The 7,111-nt window shown below is 42.7% G+C and overlaps 1 pseudogene; it reads left to right on the top strand.

Annotated features, from left to right (window-relative positions):
* The first annotated feature begins 1,496 nt into the window (after positions 1-1,496).
* LOC138772078 (E3 ubiquitin/ISG15 ligase TRIM25-like) lies at positions 1,497-5,686 on the top strand (annotated as a pseudogene).
* Positions 5,687-7,111: the final 1,425 nt, after the last annotated feature.

Genomic DNA, 7,111 nt, shown 5'->3' with positions numbered 1-7,111 from the left:
TCATGGCTAGTTATAGTTCCCCTTCCATTTGCCAGCAGCTAATATGGCTGTAGCTCAGTTAAACAGTGACTGAGTTGATCATGTGATGGCCTGGGTGTGTCACATGACCGTCTTCCCTTCAGGGAAGTTTTCTTGGGCAGGTGCACTGATCGTTTAATTGAGGCACATTAGAGGCTGCGTTCTGATGGAGACAGGTAGCAATGTTGGGCCTATGTTTTATAATACAATGTCGACCTAATAGTCACCTCATGTGTATAATCCATATGTCAGCTCTTGCCTACACGCAAGATGGCGGCCGCCTTATGTGCGGTCCACCAGGCATGCGTGTATGGCTTGGGGAGAGATAGGAGCGGGCTTGGTGATGACATGTACGTTCTCGTGTGGGCTGGGTTATTCCCTGGCTTGTCCTCCTTGTGGCGTCTAGCACTGCATGGTGAGAATAGTAGCTAGACTGAAGAAGTGGAGTGTCTCCAGTTGCTTCATACACGTGCGTCTTGACTCATTTCACAGCTGGACTGTAGCGGTCAGGGGTCCTGGTAGAGCCAGGCCCTGGCTTAACTACAGCAGGGATGCCTACTCTGTGTGTCGTCGTCCAACAAGAGTCAGAGGGAAACTGACCAAGTGACTACTTCCTACAAGGGTGTGTAAGAGCCCCTGTGAGTGGTGGAGAAAAATGTGTGCAAAGAGAGAAGAATAGGGATAGGCAGAAGAGAAAGAGGTATCTCCATTGGACAGTAAATAAAACAATACAGAAGGAGCAGTAACCCTTTGTTCACTACAGCTGTGCAATATACAAGAGTCCACATACAAAACACTGAAATCTGGTGGTGAAACCAATAAATACCTTCATCAGCACCTGACTTTTGAGTAAAGGGCTTTTGTGACAGGTGTCGTACAGGAAACACCCGTGGTGGGACACCGCACTAGCTTTTGTGTATCCTGATAAACAATATGGTCTATAATTTGTTCAGCACACTGATAGCATGATATTTTGTTGCACAATGGAATGTAAACCTGCAATGATGCACTAGCACTTTATATGTTGTCAGGATTTGTCCCAGTAAAATGGCCTCCCCAAGTCTTGTGTTTATGTTTGGTTGTGATAGTATCTAATAAAGATTTTCATATTTTCCTACTTTTGGTAGCAAATTTGTGATTTCTTTTGGACACAGATATTCATTGTAGGTGTAGCATTGGCTGAATGATTGACCACCTGTGCTCAAAACTGACATGAACACTTTTTATGCATTTTTTTTTATTACTTAGCTTCTAGATAGAAATTTACTAAAGTTACCAAAATAAAAGATGTAACTTACATGCAGACAATAAGTGTTACTTCTGCCCCCGCTTATCTAATTTTCAGTTACAAGGAGCTAATTTGGAGGAATACAAGGAGTTAACAAGGGGTAATGTCCTGAAAAACCTCCCAGAAATGTGTACATAAACTAGAACACACCTTGCGGAAGCTTTCAGTCTTCGTCTCTCCTGCCACCATACAACAATGGCTTCTGCTTATCTAAAAGACGAGCTGACCTGTTCTATCTGCCTGAACCTCTACATTGATCCGGTAACACTTCATTGTGGACACAACTTCTGCCGGGAGTGTATTGAGAATGTTCTGGATACACAGAAAGGATCTGAAGCTTATACCTGCCCTCAGTGCAGAGCAGAGTTCCCTGAGCGTCCTGTGCTGCAGAGGAACACCACATTACGTAACATTGCAGGACATGTCCTTTCTCAGGAGGAACAGGAAGAATGTGAGGTACTCTGCACGTACTGTGTTCACACACCTGTGGTTGCTTCTAAAACCTGCCTGTTATGTGAAGCTTCTTTGTGTGACCTTCACCTGACTGTACACAGCAAGTACCCGGAACACGTCCTAATCCAACCCAAAAAATCTATCCGGAACAGAAGATGCTCTCACCACAAGAAAGTCCTCACATATTACTGCACCGAGGATGCCGAGTGTCTATGCGTCTCCTGCTGCCTGGGTGACAAGCACAGAGGACACCAAGTGGAATTATTGAATGAAGCGGCTATAAAACAAAAAGAAAAACTAAGGACTGTTCAAGGCAACGTGATCAATGAAAGGAGAGAGATTGAAAAGAGAGTCCAGAGTCTCCAGGACCATCTAAGGCAGATTCCTGGGAAAGCAGAGGGTATTGTAGAAAGAGTCAGAATCCAGTTCAGAGACATCAGGATGAAAGTGGATAGCTTAGAGAATCATGTTCTGAATGAAATCTCCAAACAACAAGAGCAGGTGTCACTGTCTGTCTCTGATCTGATCCAACAGCTGGAATCAAAGAAGGACAACCTGTCCAGAGAAATATGTTCTATAGAAGATCTATGTCAGATGTCGGATCCTTTATTCTATTTACAACTAGATAGACATGACTTTACTGATGTGATAACGGGTGACAAGAACCTGAAAGAGACTGTAGCTGCTGATTTGGCTGAAGATCTGATCTTAAAGACCCTGATCTCTGGTATGATGAACATAATGTCCGGCCTACAGAAGGGTTACCATGTGCAGGAGGCTTCTGGGATATTACTGGATGTGGACACCGCGTCTAATGATGTACATAGATGACCTCAAAACTGCTTCCTGGTCCGAAATAAATCAGGGTCGTCCAGAAACCCCCCAGAGATTTGAATATTATAGAGTTTTAAGCACAAAGGGTTTTTCTAATGTTAGACTTTACTGGGATGTAGAAGTAAGTAAGGAGGGAGCCTGGAGAGTCGGGATGACCTATCCAAGTATGGAAAGAAAAGGAGAATACTCCCACATTGGTGCAAATAATAAGTCATGGGGTCTACGCCGCCTTAATAAGCAGTATTCAATAAGACATGACGGGAAAGAAATCCCATTATTTCAACTTTCCTGCTATAAGGTGAGGATATATCTGGATTATACGGCTGGCCTGCTGTCTTTTTATGAACTGGGTAATTCTATGAGGCATTTGTATACCTACAGTACCAGCTTCACAGAGCCTTTATACCCAGAGATCGCTGTATGGGATAAGGCCTGGGTGAGGATCTTGAATTAGACCCTCCAGTTACATTGGATGATTCACCAAGATGACATCCTATGGGCTAAATATATGTGAATCTAGATCCAATCTAATTCATAATATAATGTAACCCATTTAATAGCATAAATGTTTAAAATATTTGATTAAAATATTAAGAGTTACATAAACAGTAAATTACATTACGTCCTGTATTATACTTCAAAACTGTGCTCACTATTATGCTGGTAAGGTCACTGTGTACATACATTACATTACTGACCCTGAGTTACATCCTGTATTATACTCCAGAGCTGCACTCATTATTATGCTGGTGGGGTCACTGTGTACATACATTACATTACTGACCCTGAGTTACATCCTGTATTATACTCCAAAGCTGCACTCACTATTCTGCTGGTGGGGTCACTGTGTACATTCATTACATTACTGATCCTGAGTTAAATTACATGTTGTATTATGCTGCAGAGTATGGCTTTGGAGTATAATACAGGATGTAACTCAGGACCAGTAATGTATGTACAAATTGACCTCACCACCAGAATAGTGAGTTCAGGGACGAGATCAAGCCAGTTCACCCTGTCAAATGGGACGCGCCAGGGCTGCCCCCTTTCCCCTATATTTTTGTTCTGACCATAGAGCCTCTAGCTGAAGCTATCAGAATGCACCCACAAATCTCAGGAATCAAAATAGGCTCTACAGAGCATAAAATAGCTCTATTTGCGGACGATGTCCTTCTTATGTCTACTAACCCCCCTACATCATTGGCAGCAATATTCCAAATTATACAGCAATTCATCTCCTATTACAAAGTAAATAATCTTAAATCACAAATACTACCGGTTAACCTACCTAATACCATAATTCAATCTATGAAATTGACATACCTCCTGGACTGGCAACCTACCTCCATAACCTATTTAGGAATCCAATTGGCGTCCCCAACTAAATTATTATATGACTGTAACTTCCCATCCCTACTTAAAGAGCTACAAAAAGAGATCGTTCAATATAAAACTATTATATTTCATGGCTAGGCCGTATAGCGGCATATAAAATGCTACTCCTCCCAAAATTAATGTACCTCTTTCGCACAATTCCTATCCCCCTCCCTCAGTCCTTTTTCTCCAGGGCCACTGCCCAACTCTGTTTGGGATAAACTTAGACCACGTATAGCAAGAAGAATACTAGTGAAGCATAGGAAAGGAGGAGGGGTTAACTTGCCTGATTTAAAAGATTATTATTGGGCAGCATTATTAGATCCCTTGTACTACTGGTGGAATAATAATAATGACAAACCATGGGTAGCTATAGAGACTGCTATACTGTAGATGATATGCCTTCATTGAAATGTAGACTGATCTGTAAATGGAGTAATATCCCATGTATTTCCCCAAAATTGCTCACCACCCGGGCATCAATACAAGCTTGGGAATTATTGTTGTTGGAAAAATCAGATGTAATCCAATGCCCAACAACCAACTTACCTCTGGATGTATTATAACACGCCATACCACACCTACAGCTAAAATCATGGTATCAAAAAGGGATCACATCTATTGAAAAGCTATATGACCCTGACAATACGCTCCTTTTTTCCCATCGGGTCACAACATACGACCTCACTAAAAAGGAGTTTCACAAGTTTTTACAAATACGTAGCTTTCTCACCAAAAACACCCTGGAGAACCTCACTATGAATAAGTTAGCCCTTCGCTACCTCTTAACCCCTGGGAAAAAGATAAAAGGAATATCTGTATTCTACAATGTCCTACAAAATAAGAGGCAGTTTCTAAAGCCACCTGTTTTCTTGAAATGGGAAACTGAACTCCAATTATCTATTTCTCCCTCACAGTGGGAATCTGCTTTAAATACTATCTATAGCTCATTTAGAAGTATTAACCATCAGGAAGCAATGATTAAATCATTCTATAGATGGTATTTCTATCCTACTAGATTGCATACTATTTACCCAACTGCTTCCCCGAACTGTTGGAGAAACTGTGGCCACATGGGAAATCTAGCCCATGTACTCTGGTTTTGTCCCAAAATAACCCCCTTGTGGAATGCTTCATTTTGTATCATTAGAGAAGTTACAGGTGTGGCACTCCCTAGAGACCCCCAAACGGCTCTTTTGCTTATTAATATGCAAGAACTCCACCCTACTACTCGTACAGTAATAGCTCATATCCTCATGTCCACGAAACTGACTATTACAAGACATTGGAAGAGTTCCAGTACACCTCACATTAATGAGGTGATTGCCTTAGTTAACTCATCAGTATCATACGAGAAATTATATGCCACTTTGACCCATACCTACCAGAAATTCCTCCATCGTTGGTCTTGCTGGATTGACAGTGACTTTATTAGTACCCTTTACTTTGGTTGTTAAATATGTACCACTCTAAGAAGTATTTAGAATACTTTGTTAATCCGACACCTAAACTAATTCTTTTCTTTACTCTCCACCAATACCACGGATGTATTGTATTGTTCTGTTGTGTATGTCAATTTTCTTCATTTATTTCTCTTGCTGTTTCACACGGCTGTATATCAGACATGTATGCGTTCATAACAAGTTTCTATGTCTTTGTTGTCGGGATCCCACCCTACTGGTTGGAGGGAATCCTTGTCTGTTTTTGTGAAATTTACAAAAGTCCAATAAAAATTTATTGTATAAAAAAAAGAATAGTAAGTTCAGATTATATTAGGATACTATTATGTAAAACATAACTGAATTGTATTTTAAAATATTTGTCTTTTGAACCCTTTCCTTTTCTTCACATGGACGTCTTATTTCATGTAGTTGGGAAACTAGTGATTGGTCTTTGTATACAGCAAAAATGTGCTTGTACATGTGCTCCATAACACATGAATAAACCCCTCTATGATAATGCAAATGTGTCCTTCAGGGCCGGGACAAAGAGTAGGCAGGGGTAGGCGATGGCCTAGGGCGCAAAACTACAGGGGGCGCAGTCTGGATGGGTAATTAATTTTCTTACCCATCCATCCTGTCCCCCGCTCGCCCGCCAGCCCACCCTGCACTGTAACCAGGGCCGCATTGACAGGAGTGCTGTAGGGGCCAGGTGACTCACAGAGAGGGGACGGTGCTGCTGGCTGTATACTAGTGAGAAGAACAGACATTTACAGAGCTGTCCTTCTCACTAGGATGCAGTCTGGGGTCGTGCTCCCTCCCCTGTCAGCAGTCTGTAGGTCTCACCGGCTCTCACCTCATGGCTTCAGTCTCCTGTCTGTGCAGGACAGGAGGGGGAGGGGCGGGAGAGCATAGTGCCGGTGAGGAGGACGACAGAGGAGCTGCAGGTGCTGGGAAGATAGAAGGAGATCCCTCATGAAATGTAAGTGCCTGCATGGGAATGTGTGTGTGAGAGTGGATGTATGCATGTATGTGTGAGAGTGAGTGAGTGAGTGAGTGCATGTGTGTGTATCCCTCCCAGTACTTGCTGGCAGTTGTAGTGTTGTCACAGGTTAGCTGTCAGCCTGTGACAACACTACAACTCCCAGCATGTACTGACAGCTTGCCTGTGACAACACTACAACTCCCAGCATGTACTGACAGCTAGCCTGTGACAACACTACAACTCCCAGCATGTACTGACTCCCAGGATCCCAGTGCATGCTGGGATTTGTAGTGTTGACACAGGTTTGTAGTGTTGCCACAGGTTGCCAGTACATGCTGGGAGTTGTAGTGATGTCATAGGCTGTCAGTGCATGCAAGGAGTTGTAGTGTTGTCACAGGTTAGCTGTCAGCCTGTGACAACACTGCAACTCCCTGCATGTACTAACACAACACTCATCCATACCGGTACTACTACACCCCTTATCTATACCTGAACTACTACACCCCTTATCTATACCTGAACTACTACACCCCTTATCCACTCTACCTCCACTACTACACCCCTTATCTATACCTGAACTACTACACCCCTTATCCACTCTACCTCCACTACTACACCCCTTATCTATACCTGAACTACTACACCCCTTATCTGTACCTGAACTACTACACCCCTTATCCACTATACCTCCACTACTACACTTCTCATCTATACCTGTAC

The sequence above is a fragment of the Dendropsophus ebraccatus genome, chromosome 14 (assembly GCF_027789765.1).
Source record: "Dendropsophus ebraccatus isolate aDenEbr1 chromosome 14, aDenEbr1.pat, whole genome shotgun sequence".
NCBI classification, from domain to species: domain Eukaryota; kingdom Metazoa; phylum Chordata; class Amphibia; order Anura; family Hylidae; genus Dendropsophus; species Dendropsophus ebraccatus.
The sequence above is the reverse complement of the archived record's forward strand: the minus strand, read 5'-3'. Positions and strand labels throughout refer to the sequence as shown.